Source organism: Mus caroli, chromosome 1 (genome assembly GCF_900094665.2).
Source record: "Mus caroli chromosome 1, CAROLI_EIJ_v1.1, whole genome shotgun sequence".
Taxonomy (NCBI): domain Eukaryota; kingdom Metazoa; phylum Chordata; class Mammalia; order Rodentia; family Muridae; genus Mus; species Mus caroli.
This window is the reverse complement of record NC_034570.1, coordinates 34,873,864-34,888,562: the sequence shown is the minus strand read 5'-3', so window position 1 is coordinate 34,888,562 and position 14,699 is coordinate 34,873,864. Positions and strand designations below refer to the sequence as shown.

Sequence of the window (14,699 nt, the reverse complement as noted above, 5' to 3'; positions counted from 1 at the left end):
AAATCTACAGACATGCAGGAACTTGAGTCTATCCCACGGTGTTCATCAGTCTTACCCAAAGATATCCAGGAAAGGAGTTGTTTTTATATTGACACAAAGGTGAGTGTGTCACTGCATGGAAAGGAAGGTCACCTCCAAGATCTCTTCAAGGGAAAATGAAGAGGCATCAGCAAAATAGACCACAAGATAGCTACGTTGTAGTTCCCGGGTGGGTGTTCACTTTTCATTTCCCCTTCAGCCTTGGTCCTGAATGTCTAAGTGATGCTATCCCTTATCAATTCGTGATTCTCAGTTACAAGAAATGGAAGCATCAAGGCCGCAAGCTCAAACCCTCGGGATAAGATAGAGCATCTGACACCAACTTCTAAAAAGTCCATGGGCCTAGGAATTTCCTAGTCTCAGAAAGGAGAGGGTGGGGACACATGATCTAACTGGTGTCGATTCTACAGAGATTAGTAACAGACAGTGTCACGTATAGACATTCTAACCATGGGAACCACTAGAGAAACAGCTGTACAGGACTACCAGCAAGAAAGCCTCAGACACGAGAAGGGACCAATTAGACTCATGTCTTGGAAACCCAGAATGTCAAGACCTTCAATTTCTCAATCATAGTACATTTATTTTTGCTTATTTACCCACATAAAGAGGGGAAGGAAGTATCATTTTTACCACAGAGGATGCAGAAAGATAAAGATAAGGTTAAAAAAAACTGCCAAATTGGCTTCATGTGCTACTATGGAAAGTCAACACTCAGCTATCTAAGGCTTAAAGCTACAAGATGGCCCGTTTCAGCGAAGGCACATGGGTTTAAGGGCAAGAGGGGAAAGTGAAGCAGAGACATGGCTGCTGCCGCAAGAAACTACAATCAAGACTAGGCCAGTGGGCTGAGAAGAGCTCTGACTCTTAGCTGAGGATCTACAGAGACTGCAGCAGCATTCTCCCTTAGAATTTCCACCTGGGGTAACACATAGAGTGGAACACAGAAACCTTGGGTGCTCAGTTCCACAAGCTGTAGTTACCAGGAATAATACTATTATTTTCCACCCCATCAAATTCCTCTGTGCGCCTCACTAGGCGCCTCCATGAACACAATGCCCAGTATTCTGATCTCTACCGCCACCTCTACATATGATCCCATCCTAGATGGCTAGTGTCTATATTATCCGCCCCTACAGTTTATCTACTACTGCATGGGTTATGCCAGGCTCCACACCCACACAAATGCTTCAATTGCTGCTACCTAGTCATGCAGTGAAGCCAGTAGTTGTCAACATAGTTGGCAGAGCCCCTGGGCGAGCATTCCAGAGACTACAGAAGGGAAACATGAGGAGCTAGTGAGTGTATATGGTTGACATAGTGTCATGAGTCCCAGTGCCTTAGATTCCTTCCCCAGGCTAGGCTCCAGAAAATGCCAGAGCCTTCCCTCATGGGTCTAAGTGTGGATGTTGACAGTGTGTGAAGAACATGCCCATCATAGCTTTCTCCCTTCTGGATGTCTACAGCCTGAAGACTGTTATTCTTCAGAGATGGATTCTACGGAGGTCAGTGCACCTTGCTTCTGTGCTCAGCTACATACAATACCCTTCCTCCTTGTGTATGTGTATACAAGAAATCCTGCCTCCTTGCACAGTTGCACATAGTAACTGCACCTCTCTGTTTGACTATATATAATAAACACACCGAGCTGCTAAGGCGATGGGGCTTCTCCATCATTGGAGAATACCAGCTTTTCTATATGTAAGTGTCTGTCCCTTCTCCGTTGCTTCCCCCAGTCAGGTTAAGTTCCTGGAGACAGTAGGATGTGGTGGCAGAAGACACTTTGGGTGTCGGTCAGATTCTAGAATCTGGAACAACACAAGGCAGTCCTGTTCATAAAGAGTTGACTCCTCTTCCTCATGAGCACTAGGTGTCCCATGCAACAGAAAAGGTTTTGCTGTTTGAGCTTAACCCCTGAGTCCACTCCACATTTATAGAAAATGCAGAGTTGGCATGACTCCCATACCTACTGAAAGGCTTAGGGAGGTTTATCACTGTGGTGACGACTAGAAGATTCACCTCTGACTGCATTGAGACCTTGACTTGAGTCAAGACTAGGTCTGCATGTGGCCACTAGTTCATCTGTTCCCCCTGAAGACTTATGTATGCTACCATGCTATTCTCTGGCCAACTTATATAAAATGCTGCATAGCCTTACCCTAAGAACTGACACACTGAAATAAGTGAGTTTAATAAAAGTGCTTTTATGTCTTCTTTACATTTAAACATCATACTGCTGTTTAAAAATGGTAGTACAGCTAAGTTTTATGATATCAATTTGGATCTGCAAATAGGTTGTTTAAAAATATTTACACAAAAGTGTTGGGTAATCGACAGGGTAAGATTCTTTGACTAAAAGGGACAGCGGCTCATCTTTCACTTCTTTCCCCTGGGAGCCTCTGCTATACTTTCCGGTGACCTGGGTTCTTGAGTTGAGGTGGCCAGACATGCAGAGTCAGCCTCTGGAGAGCCTTTCTGACAGCTGGAAGCTCTGCTGTGGTTCCTAACCTGTGCTTGCAGAACAGGTAACTTCAGAGGCCTACGTCTTGCTCTTCCTGCCCCTTTAATGAAAACCAAATACAAGTTTCTACCTGACTTTACATCAGTTTTATTTTCTCGAGTATTTTACATTTACCTTGAAGACACTGGCAGCTGGGGCTTTCCGGGTCATTTTTAACATTTTCTCTCATTCTTTTTTTTAATTTATGACATCTTATAAGTCCCTTTCAAAACAGGTGAGATAGAAAAATGCCTCAACATTCTGTCGCATGTATGTCAAGGGACACACAGGAGGAAGAGACAGTTTGGAAACCAAAGGGACAGTGACTCTCCACGCTTAGTGACAGTTCTCTTTGGCAGGGCCCATCTGCCCACTCTTGCATCGGGTCTGGCTAGGAATATGGCACTTCCGGAGGCCCCAGCAGGCAAGCAAGCAGAGGAGAGTGAGGCTGCTAACTTTGCAGATCCTTCTCCTGTTATCACTAACCATGCCGCAACCACAGAGAGGGAGACGCAAACCAAGTGCCAGCACATTTAAGAACAACACACGGGCCAGGTCATGGCCAATGAGTCAGGGCCCTGATAACCTCTCTGCTTTGAAGTGGCAGGTTCACAATAGATCCATCGTACAGCCTCAGACTCTTGAGGATCTATGCTCTTCCCTGTACTGTACGCCATGGCTGTCCCACTGCAATGGCCTGGCTCTGCGATGCTTACCAACAAGCTGTTCCCTCTATAGCATCTCTGACTGCAGGTGAGTAGACACTCCCTGCTGGTCTCTCCCATCCGCAGGTTTCCAATCCATCCTGGTTCTCTTGCACAGCTGGCCTGCGAGTATTTCTCAGAATCCCTGCTCTTCCTTAGAAAACCACTGAGCTACATGTATGACTATTGTCTCCACGCCCTCTCTACTGTGTCCTAAGGGCAGCCAGACCCACAAGCTTTGCAAAGAGGTAAATTTCAAAGTACTCTGGGGGGGGGGGTTCTGGTATTCTATGACTTGCCAAGAGGGCCCATGCATGAGAAGATGAGGATTTTCATTTATTCCTTCACTTTCCCTCATACTTCCCCCAGTGCCTGGGACATAGTCGCGTTCAGTGACTATTGGTTTGGTAGAATGAGGAAAGCTAATGCTAAGCAGTCTCACCAGGATAGAGATTCAGCGGAAGATGTTACAAGCCTCGGGAGCAGGAAGAGCCCTCTCCTGCCACATCACAGCACGGGGCTTCAGCAGAGCCAAGGCTGTGTGAGAATTTAGAACAAATGGCCACCCAAGACTGAGCCTACTGGCAAGTACTTACTACGCGCCAGAATGGGAGTCAGCCCACGATGTTTCCACTTAGGTCAGAAGCTAGTTTAAGATGTGTGTATATATAATTAAATAAGATAATGGGTAGGATATTAAGAAATTAGAAGAGATCAAAATAGAAAAGGATGCCAGCAGCTGCTTAGTGAGTTAAGAGGGGGAAGAGGTAGTATTTGTCGCCAGCACCAGCTCCTGGAGCTCACAGCCATGGGATTCCATGTGGGATATCCACCACCCAGAAGACTGCTATTAAGTGAGGATGACTCGGGCACCAATTCCAATGACAGATGGACTTCATCTCTTCTTTATCATGGCCCAAGTAGCCCAACTGATTAGATTCTGTTGTCTCAGTTCCTAGGCTGTTCCTTGGGGTCAGAAAGATGGGATGCTCCCAGCTGGTGAACATCCGAAGCAGTACAAAGAACTAGCCTGGTGGGAAGATGAGTCTACCTGCCTTCCCTGGCAGCTGCTCTCACTCACCCGGTCTCCCCACCCCCACCCCAAGGGGATCTGAAGCTCAGAGGGTGCCAATCCGCAGAAAAGATAGCCACTAAGCTTCTGATATCAAGCAAGGTGATCTTGGCATCTCACCTACAGGACTTCTGGGAGGACAAAGGGCGGTAAGAATAAGGGGCCCTATAAACAGCCAAGTGCTGTGTGTTTTTGTAAATAATGCATCTACATTCCCCAGTATCGACCTGTCTGGAGGGAGGAGACATCTCATCAGGGAGATTAAGGAATCCACTTCTTGCCTCATTAAGACCTCTCTTCTGAGCCCAAACCTCTAAGAGGGACACTCCTGAACAAGTTAGTTGCATTTGGCCCAATTTCAAGGCCTGGGAGCAATTTACTCAAGGGAGACTCATCTACCTAGAGCAAACTTAAAGAGAGTTGGGCAAGTTTCCCAAACACACACACACACACACACACACACACACACACACACACCAGAAAGGGGGAGGACTGAACTGTCATCACCTTTATCCTACATCCACAGAGAACGCTGACCTGCTGGCTACTGGGAGTAACTTAAGAAAGGCATTTGTTAGGGTCAAGGCAGCTCTGAGGCCTTGCGACCCTATTTCAGGAACTCTCTAGTTTTCTCCTACCTGGGCGTGCCCGGTGCCCCAGTGGCGATGCTCAACAATCCAGCAGCTCCGAACTAAACCCGTTCAGGCCGGGAGCAACCAGAGCCCTGGGAGCCTTGCAAGGGCTGCTCCGGCGTGCGCTCGGGGGTCACATTCCTTCCGCTCTTGGGGCAGGCGGGCACCAGCTGGGCTCCCGCCCTTCTCGGTGGGCGCCGCGCTCCCGGGCGGCTCCTGGAACCCCGCAGGAGCTATGTCCTTCTGAGCGGCATGCTGCTCCCACTCTGAGCCGCCCGCGGGGGCGTGCAGCGGGCGGAGACTGCAGGCCGGCGTCCTCAGCCTCCGGCTCGAGCTAACTGGCCCGGTGCCAATGCCCCGCCCTGGAAGCCGGATAGGTTGGGTTATGGAGTTTCTGCCCCGCATCCCAGGCAGAGCATTCCAGGGTCTCTGTATCCCTCCGGGGGTGGAGGCAATGGAGGGTCTCTGCATCTCCTTGGGGCATTTGGAGGGTCACTGCATCTCCTTGGGGGCATTCCAAGGTCCCTGCATCCTTGCCAGATGTCCCAGATTCCAGGAAGAATGGCTCCGATTCCCAGATGGCTTGGCTCCTCTGAGCAAGCCTCTGTGTTCCCACCCAAACCAAAATTAGATGGGTCAACTCACCTCTACATCGCAACCAGATTATGCCACCTAACAAGAACTGAGCTGGTGACCCATGGGGTATCAGATCCTGAGGCAAACACAGTTCGGTGCTCAGCACAACTGGAGCCCAGTACTGTGTGCCTCAAACTGGCTTTGAGAACTTAGCAGAGTCATTAAGTTTGCAATACCTTGATTTCCTCTTTTGGTATAAAGGCCCGCAGCCTTTATAGGTAGGAGGAGTTAAAGTTAAAGAGCACTGGTGAAGACTTGATACTTCATAGGCTTTTTACTTGGTTGCTTTACTGCTGTCCACCAGGCTGAAAAACAGGTCCGCTTATCATAACCCAATTAATTGTAGGATTTGCTATGCAAAGGAGAATTCCAGAGTTCGCAGAAAGCACATGAAAAAAGAAAGAGAGAAAGAAAGAAAGAAAGAAAGAAAGAAAGAAAGAAAGAAAGAAAGAAAGAAAGAAAGAAAGAAAGAGAAAAAAATCAAGAATAGCCAAATTTTAGGACAGGGTGCAAGGAGGACATTGTGGTCCGGGAAATGGCACCAACCATTCCGTGCCCCCTACCCTCACCCCCAGCTTCTTTCAAAGTTATAACACACCACCCTGCAATACAACTGCAAAGAAACAGTGATTGCTTAATCCTTCTAGATAGAGCAAGCACATGGCCATTTCCTGCATGTCTTCCAGCGTGGACAGGCCTTGAATTTCCTGCCTTATTCCCGTATGCAGCCTAGAAACTCAAGGTTGAAGTAACCCCGGGGGGAAACTCTGAAATGGTAGAAAGCTTAAAGGGCCAGCATCAATGGTGTATCATAGATGCCACCTGTGGCCTAGCAGGGCAGAAGGTCCTCACTCGTTTCCAAAGGTTTGGACTGTTCCTTTGCCTCCAAAAGGCAGGCTTAAGTCCTAGCCCTGTCCCGTGGGTCTGTATTCCAGAGGCAGTTCTCACAGCCTTGAGTACTTCTAACGCACATTCACAGAAGATTTGACCCCCTTAGAAGCCAGAAATGCCATGTCATAGTTACTGAGGGCTGCCTGGTGTCGGGATTTTTCAAAGCTTCCAGGCGACTCTGCTGCACAGCTCTCATCATGATGTAGACAGACCAAGTCTCAAGGCTGTCTGGACAGGTGTGTACTGTGATAGTCCCTATCTGCGTGCCTTGTCTTTTACTGCCTATTAACCATGAGCAGTGATTATGAGCCATGATTATGCACAGGTTAGATGTGGCATTTCGAACACCCATACAGTTTGATCATATCCACCCCTGTTATCCCCCTCCTGCTTCTTCATCTCTAACAGTCTCCATTCTAGGTCATTACTTTACACAGTTATTAGCAGGTCTATGCACTGTCCTAAAAAGGTCGGCTATTTAATTCCTTAGAACTAAATAATACTCTATTTAATGTATATGCTACACTTCCTTTATCCATTTATCTATCAAAAGGCTCCCAGGCCAGTTCATGATTTGATAGCGAATGGGACAGCATCAAAGATAGCTATGCCCGTGTCTGCGCGCCGATGGCCACACCAGCAGCTGCATGCTGACTTAGACGTTTTTAAAGGACCAGATCCAGGAACATTGGAGAAGGACCATGTGGTAGTCCTATTAGAAGTGCCGGTGTATTGAATGCTAAAAGCACGTGAGCCTAACTTGAGACTGTCACTTGGTGATAGAGCACTTGCCTAGCGTGTACCAGGCCAAGAGTTTTATCCTGACTGTCACAAACAAAATAAACATGTGTATGAAGCAGCAATCTGGAGGCCTTATGTTGGTGAACATACACTTGCCTGGACACAAATACTGAAAGATTTGAAAGCAGTTTACAAGTAGCAACATTGATCTGTGTAATAATGTAGAAATAAGATCCATTTACAGAGTCTCACTGTGTTGCCTAGGGTAGCCTTCAAGTCCTGGGTTCTTGTGACCTACCTATTCAGCCTTCCAAGAAACAAGACATACACCGTATGGCTTTCTTCTTTTTAAATACTAACCTGTCCCCTACCTATACCCTACATGACCTGGAGACACATGGGCCTCCACTTGCAGGTGGAGCTCTCAGATTCCCATTCCAAGTGATAAGATGTATGTATCCCCCTCCTCCTTAGGATCCACAGGGTTTTACCCAGGGCCTAGGTGTTGCCTCCTCAGACATGCGGGGTGTTTCCCCTCTGTGTCCTTTCCTTTGGCTTCCTTTCTTGAGGGAACTTATGTGTGGCCGCTTTACTCGGCTGATCACCTGGCATCCGTGGAAGCTACAGATGGCCACTTCCAGGGTTCTCTGCTCAGTCTCCAGTACCACGCAAATGTTCTGAGTGTGTTCACATGTTTTAGCACAAGACACACGGCTAACCCTGCTGCCGCACTCTGTTGACAGCCCTGGGTTCCCATCAGTGTCATAACAAAGTCTGGTGTCCAATGTGGCCTGAGCCCAAGAGAGCCCAGTGTTCAGTAAAGCATCCAAGAGTCTCCAGACGTTCCAAAGGAGCCAGGGACTAAAGAGCCAAAGACTACAAGAAGCCACAGAAAATGAGTCTCGAAGGATATAACACTGGGCTCCGCTACAGTTTTTAAGACCACAGGATGAGTTGTGGCTCAGCAATCCTCCCTGGAGATCAGGCAACTGGTAATCTCCCTCATCTTCACTACCCCCAAAGACTTCCAGTTAGAACCAGATGGGGGGAATAGTGAAGAGTGTATTGTGACTGGCAAAGATCCTGGGTCTTAAATCAGTAAACACGAAACAGCTCTCAATCAGACTTTTTTTTCCCACCACCAAAGAGAAAGAATTCATAAGGAACATACATAGAATTGCACAGGCAGTTATAAACCATTCTGTTTTGACAGGCAGGTCCTCTGTGATTTTGAACTTGCTTATACCTATTTTGGCTATTTGTGTAACTTCCAGGAACCTGTCTCAGAACCGCAGCACAGACTGGAAACCACTGTCCCAGATGGGCTTCCTTGCACAGCCCAGTTCCTCTGCTCCCGTCACACATTTTCCATCTACCGACCTCCAAACAGGGACCTTTGAACACATCTCAGTTTTAATCGGTTCCACATTCCCCCTTTCTCTAAGCCGTTCCTCGGGGGCTTCTGAGAGGACCTTTCCTAGTCAATGTTCTATGAGGTTGGCCTTTGGTTTCTTGTTTCTATTTTTGTTTTTGTTTTGTCTTGAGCCCTTTACCGAGCAGAAAGCCACAAGTGAACTGGCAGTGACAGCTGTCAAGAATGAATAGCAGACATCATCAGAGCAATGAAGCGTTTTGTTTTAACTTCCTTCATACGCAGAGGAAAAGGGGACAGATGTCACAAGCCAATTACAAGCTTCAGTGCAGGTTAGTCTTGCTCAGCCTTCACTGAGCAAATAACCAACAGAGGTGCTGTGCCTGGCTGTGCTCACATTAACAGAGAAGCATGGCCACGTACTGACGGGACTAACAAAACCAGATTGGTGAGGAGCTAGCTGCTCTCTCCTCTCTCTTCCTTCCCCTCCCTCTTCCCATCTCTCTCAACATTTGTCTGTTTCATGATCGCTTAAATATGAGGAACTCACAGCACCAGTAACGGAACTTTTGTGACCCACTAGGCTATTTCCCATAGCTCCCCCTGTTGCTCTAAATATGCCTATTAAAACTGTCAGACCCAGTCATATGCCAGACAAAAGAGCATGGCCCTCCTTAAATCCCCCTTCATTTCCTCCTTATGTCTCTATATTGTACGGGTACATATATGTTTCGGTGTGCATGTATGTGGAATGATTTCTGCAAGGTCAGAGGACAACCTCAAGAGCCATCTCTCAGGCTCCTCCCACCTGCCTCGGCCTCCCCAGCATATAGATCACAAGTGTGCTCCACCGTGCCTGGCATTCCTCATGTGCGTTCTGAGGATTAAACTCAGTCCATGCACTTGCAAGACAGACACTGTACCGTCTGAGCATCCTCTCAGCCCTTCAATTCACTTTAAAACTGAGATTTAAACCGCCCCATCATCACTGTTTCTCTATACATTTCTATACACAGCCTCTAAGTTACGTATGTTTTCCTTTTCCCTATAAGCATCTTTCAAACCCACACTTCCATGTTGGACTCTCTTTCAACCTGTTCATCTCTTCTGAATATAACTGACAATGTAGTTTCTGTACGTGGTTTTCCTTTAATATGACCGCTGTAGTTAATCTAAAGACAATGCTCCTTCCATCCGAGGAGCCACGTTAAATTGCTCCCTGCTGAAAGCGTACATGATAACGGCTTACCTTACCTTGAGTCTAGGTGGACTTTAGTGCTTAACTTGACTAGCAGAAGGAAGGAAGGAAGTGGAAATGACTTCTGAGGTCAAACAAACAAAATTCTCATGCCCTTTCTGGAACCTTCGAATGCTCACCCTTCAGGCTCTGAGCTGCCAGGCAAGAATATTACTAGTCAGAAACCACTGTTCCACTGGAAAGCACCAGCCACATATAGGTCATGTGCAGGTACCCTGGTCCTCAGCTGTCTGTCCAAATCAACTCCAGCCATGAGACTGATCTATCCTTGATGACAAGCCAATCAACTTGAACCTGATGGTATCCAGAATAAACTGCAAGTAAGTATCACTGAGCTGGCCCAGAATCCTACAGGCTACATTGTTGCAGGGCACAGTTACAGGGTGGATTAAAACACAGTAATGGACAAGCAAACCAATATCTACACTCAGGAGGGTGTGATTGCTGTCTGTGACCCAGCTGCACATTAAACCTAGCATGACAGATCTCCCAGCATCAAAACAACATTTGTGTTCTGTTCGTTAGCATTTCTGAATGCTACATAGAATAGAGAACTTCCTCATGATTATCACTAAAACAGTCTCAGCAGTGAACTAAATTAACACAAGAGCTTTCAGGTGAGCAGATGAATTCAAGTTTGAACAGATACTATTTTGAATAAAAGAAATAGCCCTGACTCTATACCATTATTTGAATTATTTCACTTCTAGTGCTAGTCACTGATTTTCTTGGAAACTTGCAGCCCATTAGAACTCAATCTCTACAATGCATGAAGAACTTGAACTCAGGAGGGTGAAGAGTAGGCAGCCATTTCTACCAGCAGCAGCAGGAAATCTGTGTTAACAGCCAACCGTGTCTGATGCCCAGCAGCAGAAAACTACTATCTAAGAATAATTACTATTATCCATGACTGCCTTGAGGCAGGATGGGAGCTAGGAATGTCCTCTGCCTTGTGTCTAAGTGGATAGGAGGCCTCAGTGCTGTGGATCCTCCTGGCTTCTTGCATAATCATAAGTCATCCCATCTTAAGAGATAGGATGGTGCTAAGCTGATCTCTCTCTGGGTTAGATGTGCCAATGGACTTACTCCCAGGCTTGTGTTATGATTGGAGGATGCTAACTTTAAGACCTCCCTCCAAACCATGGTAGTGCTGGTATTTAATGCCAGCTCCTTAGAAATCACGTAAAGTAACATATGGATCAGAATGGACCAAACTTGGGCTGGAGACCCAGAGGTCCTCTCAAATGTGACTCTGTCATGTGCTCTTGGGAGAGGACATATATTCTCTTACTCACCTGGACCTTTGTTTGCCAATATGTGTGGCCTCTAGAAACCCATGGCTATCCAAGTCATTCAAAGCTAAATGAAATTATATTTTCATGTCTTGGTTGCATTAGAAATACTTCAAAAGCTCTAGTGTCACTTGACTGCCATACCTGATCGGGCAGGCGCAGGATGTCATTGTTGCAAAACGTTCTGTCAGATATTGATGCTTAAATTTAGGCAGCTGGGGATTCTGGGGGAAAAACTTGCATCTCTGAAAAGTTGATCTTCCTCAAAAATGGACAACCTGTTTGCTTTCAATCTATACCCAAATAAGAAGTGCCTCTGTACCCTCTTTTCCTTTGCCATGCCATAATTAGTGTGCCTCAGCCAATCCTATCAGCTCACAGCTTCCTCTGTGCTGTAGATACTCAATTTGTATGTGATTACAAGGAGTTTACATTCTCCCACAGTGCTTGCCTATAGAGACAGCACTATAGTTGCCTGTTACAATGTTAAATGTTGAAATGTTAACATGTTGCCTGTTAAATGTTACAACCTCACCAATCCTTTGTTTATGGCCTGTGCTTTGGGCTTTGGTGTATAAACTTGTCACGTGACTTAGTGATACTCCAACCAAATCTGGACATGAAAGTAATAACTCCAAGAGACTCTCTAAAGATGGCGGTGCTCACAAGGAAACGGGGCATGTGGGGCATGTGTGCTTTCCCAGGGCCATGACAAAACCTTTCCATCAAGGAAAATCTCAACTACAGAGCCGAAGTTGCATGATTTCTAGGATGGAGTATTTCTCCTATGCTCAAGTCAGCATAGGAGAATGAAGCTGGGGAAATCCTCTGCCTTTAATCTCAGTGTTGAGAGAGGGAGATAAGGTACCACAGAATCCTTTGTTCCCTGCACACTCACTAGTTAACAGAGATGATGGCAGGGCTCAGGAAGAAAATGAAGATCACAAAGATATGGCTATGAGAAGGTGGTAGCAATCACAAACACACAGCAGCTGGGACTGTCTGCTCAAGAGAGATGTGCATATGCATGGCACACACACACATATATGTACATGCACATACATGTACATGCACATATGCTCACATGCACACACATGCACAGGCACAGGCATACGCACACACACAGATGTGCAAACACACGCACATATATGTGCAGGTTCAGGCACACACACAAGTAGAAGGAGGATTAGCTGAGAAGGAGGAAGGTAGCAGGACTAGGAGGGATAAGAGAAGGCATGAGTAGAGGAGAGAGTATGATAAGTACATTATTGCACTTGTAAGTAAGAAACTTTAAAGAATTTAAAATATCATAAAAATTTTAAAACCAAGCCGAGAAAAGAAAAGTAATTAAAAATCAAAGAAAACTATTTTTGTACCACAGAATAAAAAAAAAACATGATGTATGTTATAAATATGCATTATTTAACTAGTGTTTACAAGAAGGTATGGCTTGGGGTGGTGGCACACCTCTGTACCCTCAGCAACTGTATAGTCAGAGGCAGGAAGATCTGGAGGCCAAGGCTGCACAGTAAGTTACACATCAGCCTTCTTTTTTATTTTTTAAAAGATATATTTATTTTATTTATATGAGTACACTGTAGTTGTCTTCAGACACACCAGAAGAAGGCATTGGATCCCATTACAGATGATTGTGGGCCACCATGTGGTTGCTGTTTTGAACTCAGGACCTCCGGAAGAGCAGTCAGTGCTCTTAACCTCTGAGCCGTCTCTCCCGCTCCCCATCAGCCTTCTTGAGCTGCATACCAAAGGAAGGAAAGGAATGAGGAAGAGGAGGAAAGGGAGGGGGAGAAAGGGAGAGGAGGAGGGAGTGGGGGAAGGAAGAGAAGGGGGAAGGAAGAGAGGAGATGAAGAAGAAAGATGAGAAAGGAGAAAAGGAAAAATGGGAAGGGAAGGGAAGGGAAGGGAAGGGAAGGGAAGGGAAAGGAAGGGAAGGGAAAGGAAGGGAAGGGAAGGGAGAAGAAAAAGGGTAAGATCTTGTTTAACCCATTATCCTCCTGCCTCAACCTCTAAGATGCATGAGGGATAAAAAAGGGGGGTAGGGTGGAGGAGGGGTGTTTGGTGTTTTGAGATAAGATCTCATCTTCTACCCCTACCTCCCAAGTAGGATCACAGACCAGACCAGTGCCGCCATGCTTGACTAAAAGGGCATTTATTGCCCTCACTCTTTATAAAAACTGAAATAATGACAACAATATTTTAATATTTTAAAAACCATCTAAGTTTATTTATTTAATTTGTAGTGCTAGGATTGAACCCAAGACCTTGCATATGCCAAACAAATGGTCTGCTACTGAGCAACTCAAAGTTTTTATTTATTTTATTCCTTAAACACTTTTAAAAGAATTGTTAATTGTTTTATGTGTATGAGTGCTTTACCTGTGTGTATGTCTGTGCACCACATACACGCCCAATACCAGCAGAAATCAAAAGAGGACACTGGACCCTCTGGGCCTGCAGTTATGGCTGTGAGCTGTCATGTGGGTGCTGGAAACTGAACCTGGGTCCTCTGCAAAGGTAACAGTGCTCTTAACCACAGACCAACTCTTTAGACCCAAATGTGTAGTCTGTTTTCTTTAAAGATCACAGGCTCTAAGGCAAGGATGACTTTGAGCTTCTGCTCGACCGTCCTGTCTCCACCTCCCCAGTACTGGGGTTGCAGGCATGTGCCACAGCAGGTTTATGTGTTGCCAGCAGCTGAAGCCGGGGCTTTATACGTGCTTGCTCAGTTCTACCAACTAAACTCCATCACCAGGCTCCAAAGCTGTTTCTTGGGGCTGGAGATGGCCCAGTTAAGAGCATATACTGTGCTTCCAGATGACCTGACTTCAGTTCCCGACACCCATGTCAGGCTAACAGCAGCCTGAAACAACCCCAGCTCTTCTAAGAGCCAACGCTGCTGGCCTCAAAGGGCACCCCAGATCATGTACATATACCCACACAAACACACATCATTTATAAACAAGCTTTGTTTCTTGAAAAATAAAAGGATGGCAAACTAACAAAAACTGATTTGTTGCCAAATTAACAAAGGGGGAAAAAAAGCATTCACAATAAAAATCAGAAACATTAATGAAGACATTGCTATTAACCTTACAAAATCAAAAGAACAGCTGTATACCAACAAAGTAGATAATCCATATGAAAGGAGCAAATTTCTAGAAATATAGATTATTTTGAAGTTATTAATAATTTTTCTTATCTTTGTAACAAAATATCTAGTGACAATTTAAGAATGGATGAATTTACTTTGGTTCATTTGAGAGTAAGTCTATCATGACGTGCAAAGCATGGCAGCAAGATCCTAAGAATGATGTTTACATTGTATTGGCTATCAGAAAACAGGCTTGGCCAGAAGCTAAGCTAAGCTAACTCATAATATCCTTTGGGACTTCATAACCCACTTGCTTCAGCTAAGCTATACCCCATTTCCTGAAGGCTCCACAACTCCCAAAACAGTGTCACTAGTATGCAAACACATAAGCAAGGGGGACATTTCACTTTCAAACTGTAACATAAACCAAGTCAGAGAGAGAGAGAGAGA

General features: G+C 45.7%; 1 protein-coding gene across 3 annotated transcripts in view; it reads right to left on the bottom strand.

The window, feature by feature from the left end:
* Il1r1 (interleukin 1 receptor type 1) overlaps positions 1-14,699 on the bottom strand; it is an 87,231-nt gene that overhangs the window by 40,982 nt on the left and 31,550 nt on the right. Inside the window, exon 1 of one of the 3 annotated variants that reach the window (XM_021161739.2) lies at positions 4,954-5,985. The exons of the other annotated variants lie outside the window; for them this stretch is intronic. The gene's annotated coding sequence lies outside the window, so the exon portion shown is untranslated. Of the gene's footprint in view, positions 1-4,953; positions 5,986-14,699 lie in introns of those variants that run through there. 3 annotated transcript variants of the gene reach the window in all.